The 14518-nt window shown below is 34.4% G+C and overlaps 1 long non-coding RNA gene across 1 annotated transcript in view; it reads left to right on the forward strand.

The window, feature by feature from the left end:
* Positions 1–3504: 3504 nt before the first annotated feature.
* Positions 3505–14518, forward strand: part of LOC141502384 (uncharacterized) — a 178214-nt gene continuing 167200 nt past the window's right edge. The window contains exon 1 of the long non-coding RNA XR_012472507.1: positions 3505–3831. This is a non-coding gene — a long non-coding RNA (uncharacterized LOC141502384). The remainder of the gene's footprint in view (positions 3832–14518) is intronic.

A 14518-nucleotide genomic window follows, 5' to 3' on the forward strand; every position in this document is an offset into this window, starting at 1 on the left:
CTAATTAAATGGAAATGAATCACACTGTGGAGTCTTTGAGGGCAGTGGCCATCTTTTTTCTTCCTTTGTATTACCTGCATTCACCAGTATATGGTAAATAATAGTTGCTTAATGAGTGTGGACAGCAAGGTGATACAGTAGATAGAACACTGCCTTGGAGTCAGAAGGATGGGAATATGAATTCAGCCTCAGACACTTACTAGTCATGTGACCTTGGGCAAGTCACTTAACCCAGATTGCCTCACATCCAAGGCTATCTCCATTCAACCTGATTCATATCTGGCCACTGGACCCAGATGATTCTGGTGGAGAAAGTGAGTCTGGTGATTTAGCACAGGCTCCCCCTCACTCAAATCCAATTCATGTGTTTGTCATGGCATCACTTCCAATTCATGTGTTTGTCATGGCATCACTTCCCTGTTGTCATGGTCTTCAAGCATGAAGGACAATGTAATGAATTTAGATTCAGAAGACTTGTGTTTAAATCTCAGCAATTTAGTAACTTTGTAACCCTGGGCAATCATTTTACTTCTCTGGTTCTCAGTTCTGGTTCTCTGTAAAAGGCAGAGTTCTTAACCTGGGATTCATGAATTAGATATATGCACATGTCTACTAAACATACACATATATCCATATACACATGTATTTGTACATGTTTGCATATATACATATTGTTGAGTCATGTCTAACCCTTTGTGACCTCATTTGGAATTTTCTTTACAAAATTACTGGAATAGCTTGCTATTTCTTTCTCTAGATCATTTTAGATTGGAAACTGGAACAGAAATACATAGGTTGTGTTTGAGGCTGGATTTGAACTCATTAACTTGTCTTTCAGATTCCAAGCTCTACCAATGCACCACCTAATTGCTCTTATGAATAAGTGTGCTTCATTAAAATTAGCTTCTTTGTAATCCTATGTATTGTATTGTATGCATTTAAAAATGGGATTCTGGAAAGGGATTCACAGATTTTTACCAGATTTCTGCCCAAGGGTTTCATGACACAGAAAGATTAAGAAGCCCTGCTGTACATTATATTTAAGATCTCTTCTAGTTCTGAATCTGTGATTCTTTCAGTATCTTTGTCACTGCAAACTTAATTGGACTGATGCTATTTGATTTGCCCAGGGTTACACAGCTGATATGTATCTGAGGTAGATTTGAATTCTGGTCCTTCTTAGAGTTGGTTCTCTATCCACTGTGCCACCTAGCTGCACCCGTTAGGGCTGCTTCAATTAGAACTTTTCAAATGAGTATTTTGTTTTTAGGATACTAGACTAGAGAACTATTTTTTAAAAATATATTATAGGGGGGCAGCTAGCTGGCATAATGGATAGAACACCAACCCTGGAGTCAGGAGGACCTGAGTTCAAGTTTGGCTTCAGACACATAATAATTGCCTAGCTATGTTACCTTGGGCAAGTCACTTAACCCCATTGCCACAAATAAATAAATAAGGTACCATATCTCTTGATTACCAGTCTTCATTTTAGCCCAATCTTTATCACCCTTCTTGCTTTTGCCCTTTATATCCTTCTTGCCAGTAAAGAACAACTTCCCCATCTCCAGTAATTTCATTTATCAAAATCCTTCCTCTCTTTCAGAACACAACTTATCTACTTCTCTTTCTCCCACCTTTATGAAACCACTCTTATCTCTCCAATTTTATGAAATGAATAGTACTGACAAGAGGATGGGCAGGAAAAAAAAGTGAAAGACACAAACAATAGTGTGTGAAAACCTTGCCATCAAAATCAAAGGAGAGATCTGGTAAATATCTCCAAAGGTAAGGTATCTCAATATGTAAGCAGTGCTAATGAACTAATTGGACAACATTCCCAAAACTGTTTTCAACTTTCTCTCTATAAAAAATTGTCCTTGGCCAATCAACAACAGCTTTTAGCAGATTCTCTGGATCAGCCTGGATCACTGTCAAATATGGCATATACAATTTTGCATAAGTTTTATGTGTTTGGGGTTTCTATTTCATTTTTTTTCATAAAATCTCTCAAATCATCTAACATCCTCAAAGATTAGGAGAAAGTTTAGTCTCCCCCCAATCCCCAAATGCCTATCAGGCTTAAAATATCTGGCAAGGTCTCAAAAAAATGTTGATTTATGCATATTCAAGTAAGAAATAATTTGGTTTAGTGAATAAAATGATTGATCTGGAATTAGGAATATCAAATTTAGATTTGAAAATTTATATTGTGCACAAGTTCAAATCTGACCTTGGAACTTTATAATCTGTGTGATCCTGGGGAAATCACTTAATCCTGCTTGCCTCGGTTTCTTCATCTGAATTCTGAACTGAAGAAGGAAATGTCAAACCACTCAAGTATCTTTGCCAAGAAAATTTTAAATGGGATCAAGAAGAATCAGATATTACTAAAAAGGACTGGACAAACTTTGGCTCCCACCACAACCATTTACTAAGTATGTGACTATGGGTAAGTCATTTCTTAACTCTTATTCTCAATTTCCTCCTCTGCAAAATGAGGATAATAATCTGCTGTGGCAGTGACCCCAAGAGTCAGATAATGTCTCTAAAGGTATTGACAATGTACCTAAGGATTCACTGGACTAGGGAGCTCCCCAACTAAGAAATTTCCTCTACTAATACAGGTATCTTATTGCAGTTTAAAGTATAAGAATTGCCTAGAGAACTGAGCACTGAAGTGACTTGTCAAAGGTCTCACTGCTAATATGGTAGTATTAAAGATAGGATTTAAATGTGGATCTTACTAGCTTCCAGGACAAGTCTACTAAGCTTCTCTTCCTCTCACATACGGAAATTCCTTTGTAAATATTACAGTGCTATATAAATTTAAGTGATAATTATTCGCATACAACCGATGAGTGACTGTGTGTGCAACTGAGTGCCCGTCGCGATCCTTATGTCTTCTCACTTGCCCTTTTGGGTGATAGTGGAAAATGACTAAATGGAGATTACTTCAGAATGAACAAGAAAGTCACATTTCAATCCATATTCTACACATATAGTAAGGTTTTTGTTTCTGTTTTTGTTTTTACATAAGTAAATCAACGCAGTGTTCACATTGCTATCTATACTTGCCACTCAAGCTCTTCGGTGAAAATAGGGGAAGAATATAAGATCACAAATCTTTGCCTACAGGGTAGGAACAAGTAACTATTATTTTTGGCCATTACATCCCTCTTAAAAATTAAAAAAAAAAACCCTGCAAAACCAAACGTCTTCCTTTAACTTGCTCACACCTCACTCCAGACCCAGAAAGAAGCAGACTGCAACCAACCCCTTCCTTTGTCTCCAAAACTACCTTTATCCCCCCCCCCCCATTTTAATATAATAAACTCCGGAAGGCCAGCGGCGTCCTGGGACTACCCTCGGCAAAAATGGACAAGAGGCCCGGCGCGGGATAGTGCTCTGTGCCCTCAGCTGCTGCACAGCCAAAGGAGCGCTCCGGGAGCCGGGCCTGGGGAGGAGGCTAGGAGAGAAGAAGCGAGTGGGAGGGAAGAAAGGAGGGAGGTCAGGGCGAGGTATTGCCTTGTTGTTGCTTATTGCCGAAGTTGCTGCACACTCCAGGACAGCGCACCAGCTTTTTTCTTTCTTATTTGAAGAGATACTAGAGGTGTCTGTCTGTGTGTCGTTTCTGTATTTTTTTTTTAAAGAAAGTAAAAGGGACAAAAGAAAAAGAAACCTTAGGCTCGTATTTCTGGAAGCTGGTATACAGACAGGACTCCTTCTAGAACCGCTCGTCCCTATCAGTTTACCCATTTGGTTTTATTTTGGAACAACTGGTTTCTCATCCCTGCCTCATCGTGAAGCAGGCCCGAAGTTTTGAAACAAGTAAGTCAAATTTCTTAGTCCCCCACCCCTGCCTCCTCATTCCCTTCCTCCTCCTCCTCCTTCTCTTCTTCTTCTTCCTCCTCCTCCTTTTCTTCTCCCCTTCCCCTCCTCCTCCCCTTCTTCGTCTCCTGACCTTCCCACGTTCACACTGTGGTTGCCACCAGTGCTAGCCACCAGTCACCATCCATCGACCACCAGCCACCACTTCAGCCCGGCTTACGAGTCGGACGATGCATGACCTTTCCGTTGCCTTGGCCTCCCTTTTCCTTGTGGGTGACGAGGAGACTATGTTGTGAAATTAAATCTGATCCTTTAGCTCCGAGACAGCTGCAGAGTCCCGGACTGCCTCGGGCTAGGGCTCCCCTGGAGCGAGATTGCAATCCTTTCTGGGAGTCAGGACTAGCTGGAAAGGCGGAGAATCGGACCCGGAACTCCAAAAATGGGGAGCACAGCCTTGAGAGGACTGGAAAGAGTCATTGGTGGGGGTTGGTGACCCCCCTCCTGCTCCTAGGGCAGGCAGGAAAAAAGAGGGCACACACATACACATCCCCCATATGTATGTGTGATACACGCAGATATTCCTACCTGTAATATATGCACCTATATACCTACACATTTTACAAACACGTTTTTGTATATGTATGTGTGTATAGATAAAAGTATATATGGAAATATATGAAATATATGAAAGTGAAAGAGAGAGAGAGAAAATGTGAGAATGAGAGAGAGTTGCTTCTCTCAGAGGTCCTTGTCTAGTTTCTTTTAGTACGACAAAGTAAAAACTTGGGTGGCAAATATATGGACACACAGGTAGTAATAGGGTGGGGTGGGGGTAATCTTTTTGAACTTGGGGGGAAAAAGTTCAATGTCATCTACCCCTTGTCTACCACCTCTTCTATAGAGCACGTGTTTTTCTGTCTGGTGCTGGTTTGTTTTTCCTAGTAGAGGTGGTGACTGATTGGGACTCCTAGGAAAAAACTGAAGTCCTTCTGGTCCTATTTGATGTTATGATTGCTGTCTTAGAAATGTTCTTGTATTCTAAACTCCAATAATATTAAACATTCCTGTGGCTGTGAGTGCTAGGAAATATTTCTTTTTAGCATTCCCGTCCTCCTTCATCTCTTTTGGTCAAAAGGGGATGTTACAAATTAAAGAATTTGGTTGGAAAGAATTATAAGTAAATTTAAGAGCAAAAGGAAACTTTTTTTGCTATCACATATTAGAAAAAATAAGAAACACCAGGCCAAATATAATTAATGATATAATATAGTGAAGTTACTTGAGACCAGAGGAGCTGCATCAATTTATCTGTTACTGTGTGTTAATTAAATACTCAATAATTTTCTCTCCTAAATAATTTAAGACTGCCAGAAAAATGAGGTCAGTAATCTAGGTGATGCAGTGAATAGAGTGCTGAGCCTAGAGTTAGCAAAATCCAAGTTCAAATGCAGTTTCAGACACTTACTAGCTGTGTGACCCCTGGGCAAGTCTCTTAATTCTGGTTGTCTCAGTTTCCTCATCTGTAAAATGAGTTGAAGAAAGAAATGGCAAAGCACTCAGTCTTTGCCAAGAAAATCCCAAATGGGGTTATAAAGATTGGAGCAAGACTGAACAGCAAGATGTTAATAAGAACTCAAGTTGTTTATTATTATACACTAGATATTGGCAAAGCTTTTCTTTTAAAATTAACTATTAATAGAATAATTTTACATTTATAAATATATATATATAGATAGATAGATAGATAGATAAATAGATACCTATTTGTGTCTAATAATAGCCATCTCTGAAGGGAGGGAAGAATGGGAAGAAAAAAAATATTTACATGACAACTCTATTATATATTTTAAAAATTAGCAAGTTGTCCATAATAGAACTGCAATATCCTGTGCAATCATATTTTATTACACTGCTATGGAAATGCTTCTTTTTATTCCATAAATTAAAAGTAAATGTGAAAAAAAGATGTGAATAGTTCTCTTGATGTGAAGGCAAAATATAATGGTAATTAGTTTGCTTGTTTTTTGGATCTATGACAGGATCAAAGGAAAAACACTTCCATTTTGTGAACCCCTAGTGGTGAACTTGAGAGAACATGGACCAAGTCACCCAAGATGGATAGTGTTTTTACATATATTATTAGATTCTCACTACCGTAACCCCATGAGGTGAATGCTATCATTATTCCCATTTTACAGATGAAGAAACTGAGTCATTAAGAGAATGACATGCTATTTACACTAAGTAGGTTTCTGAAATCATTTTTTGCACTCAGTTCTTCCAGATTCTTTATCCCTATTTATGCCTCCTGGGCTACATAAGTATAGCTAGAAGCTGATCAGCTAGGAGCTGGCAAAATCAGAGTAGGAAACTAGGTCTCCTGTTTTTCAAACTCAATGCATACTGCCTCATCAAAAAAATACAAAAAAGCCAAATAAAACATTAAGTAGGATTCTAGACCTAGAATGATAGGAACTGTGATGTGATTTATTTTACTTAAAAGTTAGTAGAGTAGGGAAGCATTTTGGAATATCAGAAAGAGTATGAATTTTGGAATCAAGAACGGATTTCAGGACCAACCTCTAATGCTTGCTACTCAAGTAACAACACTTGATCTCTCTAGGCCTCAGTTTCTCCCTTTATAAAATGATATTAATCATACATTTATCACCTACCTCACAGGGTTGTTGTGAAGACCAAATGAGATAATATGATCAGAGTAATTTATAAACTTTTTTAACCATACAGCACTAGATAAATTGTACATTTTTATTACTAATACAGTATCTTGAAATGTCTGATATATATTCCCAGGAAGTAATTCACACACTTGGAAAATGAACCCAAGCATAAGTTTATCAAAAAAAAAAATCAGTTCAATTCAATCCATCAAATATTAATTAAATCATTCCTGAAAAACTTGAAAGTGAAGTCCATTCCATAACTGAAGTTGCCAAACAATATGGCATTACTCTGTACTTTTTTTCTGTAAAAGGAAAACAATCCCTCAAGATACAAAATATTTCTGAGGAATAAATACTTATCCAGATTCCTTTTGCGAATAAAATTAGTTTAGATGCATTAGTAACTGACTAACATGGGCCATTGGTAGGGATGTAAGAGAGGGATTTTTCCCATCTTCAGAGAATTTCAAGTGATCATCAAAAAAAAAAAAAGAATAGTAGAAGAATGAATGTTCTCTTGATGTAAGGGCAAAGTATAATGGTAGCTAGTTTGTTTGTTTTTTGGACCCATGACAGGATCGAAGGAAAAACATTTCCATTTTATGAACCTCTGGTGGTGAACTTGAGAGAACATGGACCAAGTCACCCGACTTGGACAGATATGGATGACTTGTGATTTCCACTGAGAAGAATGAGATGACAGATCTATTTGATATTTGAGCACTTGACTCTATGTGGAGTGCTGGGTATGTTATGGAGTGATGCTTAGAAAAATATTTAGTCATTTATTTCAGGCTTTTCTTCTTAGTTATTCAGTATTAGAACTGAATTATTTCTGAAATCTAATTATTTTGATTTAGATTCTTGAGGAAAAATCCTTGTAGAATAAAGCAGTTATTGAGAGATCAACTAAGCTGAGGCTTTGCTGGAAAAGAACATGAGGTTCTATCTCATCCCCACCTCACTAGCCAAGGTTATGTTTATATATATTCTTTTTTTCCCATGGTCTCTCTTTCCTCTCCAACGTTTTAGCTGCAACTCAGAAAAGGGAAAAATTTAAACAAAGGTTCACTTTAATATCCTATTATAATATAAAAAACAAAACTTTAATATCATGTACTAAATGGAGAGATTAGGATTCATCTACCTTTTCCTTGTCAACATTTTGAATAAATAATTATTCTTCAAAAGAAAAAATTAACTTGCTCAATTATGGCAACTAGTGCACAGAACACTATACATGGAGTCAGGGAGATCTAGGTTCAAATGCTGCCTCAGACAATTACTGTTTAACTTGGATAAGTCATTTAATATCCATATGCCTCAGTTTTGGCTTCTGAAAATGGAGAGAAAATCATTTATCTCTTAGGGTTGTTTAAATGATCAGAATAGCATAATATTTGCAAAAACTCTTTGTAAACCTTAAAGCACCACATAAATGCTGGCTATAATAACTGTTGTTTTTTCACTCCCTGAATTCTAATGTGGCCTTAGAAAAGAATATATTATAAGTATGATTTACGTTTATCTTTCAATCTCTGAATTGTTTTACCATGGAATATTGTTACCATTAGTTAAACCTGAACTCTTCCATAATGTAATTCACTTAAAAAATTCTTTAATATTTTTTATTTATTTATGTTAATATAAAAGATGATTGTACATGAAACCCCAAACCAATTACATACAATTTGTTATTTCTTTAAATATATAATAAAGTTATTATGTAAATTTGCTTTTCCTTCTCTCCCACAACATAGAAAAGCCTATCATTAGACCCAAATATGCATTATGAATATAAAACCATTCTGTACATAATTCTGCTTATCAGTTCCTTCTCTGGAAGTAGATTGTGTCTTCCTTCACATGTTCTTGTAGTTAATTTGGTTATTTGTAATAGTAAAAATGATTTAATTACTCAAAGTTGTTCTCTTGGTTCAGCTCATTTCACTCTTCATTGTTTCATGCAAATCTAGTCATGTTTTTCTAAGATCATCACTCTCATCATTTCTTATAGGACAGTGTTATTCCATCACAATCATATACCACAACATTTTTAGCCATTCCTCAATTGATGGATATCCCTGCAATTTCCAGTTCTTTGCCATTACAAAGAGAGCTGCTATAAAGATTTTTAAACATATAAATCGTTTTCCTTTTTCCTTAATCAGCTTTGGAAATAGGCTTTGTAGTGGAATTGCAGGATAAAAGAATATAAGCAGTTTAATAACTGTTTAGTCATAATTCCAGATTTCTCTGAATGGTTGGATAAGTTCATAATTCCACCAACAATGAATTAATGTCACAATTTTTCAATATGCCCCCAACATATTTTTACTTTGCCCTTCAACCATTTTAGCTAATCTGATAGACATCAAATGCTATTTGAAGGTTGCTTTAATTAGAATTTCTCTAATCAATAATGATTTACTTTTCAATCAATGTAATATTATAAGTAATCATAGTCATTATTTACTACTGTTAATTAATATATGTTTATTAAAACTTTAATGAATATCAGTAAAGAATCAAGTTTAGTATCCCTGGCAGATTCATATATATATTCATTGAAAGTATAGTTTTGATATGTCATTATTTCATTCTGGAAGTCAAAGACACTTCCAGATTCAAAGATACTTCCATATCATTAATAAAATTTTTGGGGAGATAAATTTATTATTTTAAACCACAAGACCAGTTTGTATTACAAGTAAATATAATAAAGGTATTACACTATGGGGCAGTATCATTTTTGGTCCCAAGGGAGCAGGGGTCCTTTTATGTTAAAAAATGACCTCACATCTTCATAGATCATAATACTTTGGAAGTATGCCAAACTTCCAAATGCTTTGAACTAGCTCTGAAATGGCAAGGAGAAAAAGTCTGAGAAAAAGTGTTCCCCAACTCACTTAGGAAACAGAGCCCAAAATTTATTATAAAGTTAAAAATAAATAGACTGAAAAAATAAGCAGATGACAAAAAAAAGGGAATTTGACCATAAAAAGTTGCTATGACAGGAAAGATCAAGATACAAACTTAGAAAAAGAACATAAAGTCAAACTAGCTACAAGCAAAGGTTCAAAGAAAAATGTAAATTAGACACAAGTCCAGGAAGAATTCCTGGAAGACCTAAAAGAATTTAAAAATCAGAGTGTTAGAGTAATAGTAATATTGTTCTAAGAACAAATTTGTAAGACTAATTCATTTTGAAATACTTGAAACAGTTACAAAGGACTTATGAAGGAAGATACTATATATTCAGAGAAAGATCTGGTAAAGATATGTATAGTATGGTTTGACATATTTTTACACATTTGCACACACATATACTTGTATCTAATGATAGTAGCTTCCTCTACGGTGGAGTGGAGGAGATGGGGGAAAACATTAAAAGCTCTCAAGAGAGAACTTAAAAGAAAGTATAGAAACTTAAATGGTAGTACAGAAAAACAGGGTAGTTTCAAAAATAATGTGTAGCACTTATTACACAGTTATTGTTTTTTAAGTAAACTATGAAATGGAAATTTATGGTTTTATTTTGAATTCCCTTTTTATTTCATGTTGTGTACATGGAAATGTTCTTTTTCTAATCTTTACAAATTTAAGTTCAAAATGAATAATATACTTTTAAAGAGGTAAAAGATAAAACTGGGAAAAAGAAATAAGACCAATGGAAGAAAATTATAAACAGATGAAACTTGGTAAAAGAGGCACAAAAAATATAAAAGAAAATAACAACTTAATGAACAAAATTGGCCAAATATTAGAAGATGAATGCAACTTTAAAGATGAAAATAATTCCTTAAAAAGCAGAACTGGAAAAATAGAAGAGTCACAAAAGCTTGCTAAAAGAAAAATGAAGAAAATTCCTTAAAAGTTAGAATTGGACAAGTGTAAACTAATGATTTCATGAGACATCAAGAAACAATAAAACAAAGTCAAAAATAATAAAAAAGAAAAGCAAATGTGAAATATAATCAGAAAAAACAACTGACCAAGAAAAGATTATTAAATAATTATTGAACTGCCTGAAAGCCAGGATCAAAGAAGGAGCCTAGATATTTCATCTCAAGAAATTATAAAGGGAAAATTTCCCCAATATCTGAGATGTGGAGGATAAAATAAGAATTGAAAGAATTTACCAATCATCTCCTGAAGAAAAATCTCAAAATGAAAACTTTTGGGAATATTATAGCCAGAATCCAGAACTCCCAGGTAAGAGGGAAAATACTCCAAGCAGTCAGAAAGAACCCATTTAAAAATGTGGAGTCATAATCAGGTCTCATAAGATGTAGCAGCTACCTTGTTAAAGGAGTGGAGAAATTGGAGTATGATATTCTAGAAGGCAAATGAACTAGGATTACAACCAAGAATAACCCAACAGAGTTAAACTTTTTAAGGCAAAAAAAAAGGATATTTAATGAAATAAAGGACTTCAAAGAGTCCTAATGAAAAGACCAGAGTTAAATAGAAAACTTGATTTTCAAATACAAGATATGAGAGAAGAATGAGAAGGTAAACATAGAAGAGAATCATAAGGGACTCAAAAAGTTTAATTATTTATATTCCTATCTGGAGAGATGATACATATAAAAGTTTTTCATTATTACTGCAGTTTAGAAGGGCTTTACATAGACAGAAGACATACCAGTGAGTAGATTTTATGTTGGAATGACCTAAAAATAGAAAATGAGTGAGGGAGACAGAGGACAAGGGCAAAGGGGGAAAGGAGAGAAAGATAAGAGAAAATTTTCTCCCATGAGAGAGGTACATTAGGAAGAGCTTTTACAGTGGAGCAAAAAATTTTAGGAGGAGCAGGCAATGCTTGAACCTCACTTTTATCAGAATTGTTTCAAAGAAAAAAAATAGATATACACTCAATTTGTTACAGAAATCAATCTTACCCAATAGTGAAACAGGAAGGAAAAGAGATAAAGGAAAGAGCAAACTGATAAAAGGGAAAATGGATTAAAGGAGGCAGTGGTCAGAAGCTAAACTGATTTTTTGAGGAAGGACAGAATAAAAAGAGAGAAAAGGCTTACAGAAGAAAATAGAATGGAGGGAAATGTACACTTAGTAATCATAACTGTGAATGTGAATGGGATGAACTCACCCATACAAGAAAGGCAGAAGGCAGAATGGATTAAATACCAGAATCCAACAATATACTGTTTTTAAAAAAGACATCTGAAACTGAGAAAGGCACTCAAAGAGTTAAAGAGGTGGAGCAGAATCTATTGTGTTTCCCTGAGGTAAAAGAGGGTGGTGTAGCAATCATGATTTTGATGAAGAATAAAAATAGATTTAATTAAAAGAGATAAGCAGGTCTTAAAAGGCACTATAGACAATGAAGTTATATCAATACTAAATATTTATACACCAAAAAACAAAGCATCCACATTTTTCAGCAAAAAATTAAATTAGTTACAGGATTGAGAGACTTCAACTTTCTCTTCACAGAGCTCAATATATCTAGCCATAAAGTAAATAAGAAAAAAATTATGGAGATGAATATAATTTTATTTTTTTAAATCTTATTTATTTAAGCAAGTGGGGGTTAAGTGACTTGCCCTAAGTCACACACTAGGTAATTAGTAAGTATCTGAAGCTGGAATTCCACTCAGGTCCTCCTGACTCCAGGGCTCTAGCACTGTGCAACCTAGTTGCCCCTGAAAATAATTTTATAAAAGTTAAACATGATAGCGCTGTGGAGAAATTTAATGGGAATAGAAAGGAGTATATCTGTTTCTCAGCTAGAACTAGGAATTTCAAAAATATCAAATATGTATTAGATCATAAAACCATAAAAGCATGCTAAAAAGTAGAGATATTAAATGCAACCTTTCATATAAAACCATAAAAATTACATTCAATAAAAGATTGGGGAAACATAGATAACTTAATTGAAAGCTAAATGGTCTAATTTTACAGAATGAATAGATCAAAGAAAAGAACCATAGATTCAATAATTTCATTAAAGAGAATGACAACTTTGAGACAGCATAACAAAATTTGTGGAATGCAGCCAAAGCAATAGTTTAAGGGAAAATTGATATTTCTAAAGGTTTTCATTAATATTGAGTAAGAGCAATAAGAGAATAACTTTTTTTTTTTATGTTTTTTGCAAGGCAGATGAGGTTAAATGGCTTGCCCAAGGCCACACAACTAGGTAATTATTAAGTGTCTGAGACCGGATTTGAACCCAGGTACTCCTGACTCCAAGGCCCGTGCTTTATCCACTACGCCACCTAAGCAACCCCAATAAGAGAGTAACTTAACTTTAAAAAAAAGGCTAGAAAAAGAACAAATTAAAAATCTCCAATAAAATATCAAAATGTGAATCTGAAAAAACAAAGGAGAGAGTAATAAAATTGAAATTTAAATTAAACTTAATAAATAAAAATTGGAGGTGGTTTAAAAAACATTAAGATGTATAAATCATCTATTAATTTGCTTTTAAAAAGAAAATGAAATTCACAGTATCAAAAAACCAACAACAAAGATGAAATGAAGAATCATTTCCCTCAATTTTATGCAAGTAAAATAATCTTAATTAAATGGATGTGTCCAAAAATATAAATTGTCCATATTAACAGAAGAAATAGAATAATTAAATTACTCTATCTTAGAAAAAGATATTTAATAAACCTTTAAAGTACTCTGTAAGAAAAATTCCCAGATACAGATGGATTTACAAGTGAATTCTATGAAATATTAAAGAACAGTTAATCTCATATAAATCATTTAAAAAAAGATAAAGAATTCCTTTTATGACAGAAATATGGCTTTTATATCTAAAGTAGCAAAAGAAAAAACAGAGAAGTAAAACTATAGGCCAAATTCACTAATGAATATAGATACAAAAGTTTTGAATAAAATACTTGCAAGGAGATTATAATAACATATCAAAAAATCATACACAGATGAAATTTATACCAGGAATGCAGAGCTAGTTCATTATTAGGAAAACTATCAGCATAATTGACCAAATCAATAGCAAAAACAACAAAAACCATAAGTTTATCTCATTAGATGCAGAAAAAGCTTGGACCTTTGGACTATTCCTATTCCAAATAAAATACTAGTTAACATAGAAATAAATTGAGCCTTTCTTAAAATAGGTGGAACCTACCTAAAACCATCAGCAAGCATTATGTTTAATGAAAATAAGCCTTCTCCATGAGATCCAGGTTGCAACAATGATGTCCATTATCACTTCTATTATTCAATACTGTATTTAAAACGTTAGCCAAAACAATAAGGTGAAAAATAAATTAAAAAAATAAAAACAGGCAAAGAGGAAACAATACTATCACTCTGCAAAAACACCTTTAAGGTATGTATCTAAAATAATTAAATATTCAAAAATGTGTCATTTTTTTTTAGGTTTTTGCAAGGCAATGGGGTTAAGTGACTTGCCCAAGGCCACACAGCTAGATAATTATTATGTATCTGAGGTTGGATTTGAACTCAGGATCTCCTGACTCCAGGGCTGGTGCTCTATCCATTACGCCACCTAGCTGCCCCCAAAATGTGTCATTTTTAAAGTACTTATGTCTCTATTGATGAAGAAAAAGGTAGAAATTCTCATGAGCATAGATATTCAAGGTGGGAAGTTCATTACTTAGATGAAAGATAAGAAAAAAGCTTTCTAGACAAGACATCTCATTGGTAACCAATAAGCAAAAGGATAGAAGAGGCCCTTATATGTTAAGGACCTTGGAGGTGAGCAGGTCAATTCCTCACTTTAGAGATGAAGAAAGTTCACAATAATACAGCTTCTAAGTGGGTGAGACAGGATCCAGACTTAGATCTTCTTGTCTCCTAGTCCCCAAAGTCTATCCTCTATATTGTGCTGCCTTTTTTCATCATGTTAATTTATTCATTTATTCAATGTGAGGACTCAATATGAACCAAATCCTTCTGTGTGTTACACCTTGCATAGGTGCAAGCAAGGAGTCTGAGGCTGTGTTATCTAACAGTTTTGCAGCTAAATTGATGTG

This window comes from Macrotis lagotis, chromosome X (genome assembly GCF_037893015.1).
Source record: "Macrotis lagotis isolate mMagLag1 chromosome X, bilby.v1.9.chrom.fasta, whole genome shotgun sequence".
Classification (NCBI taxonomy): Eukaryota; Metazoa; Chordata; class Mammalia; order Peramelemorphia; family Peramelidae; genus Macrotis; species Macrotis lagotis.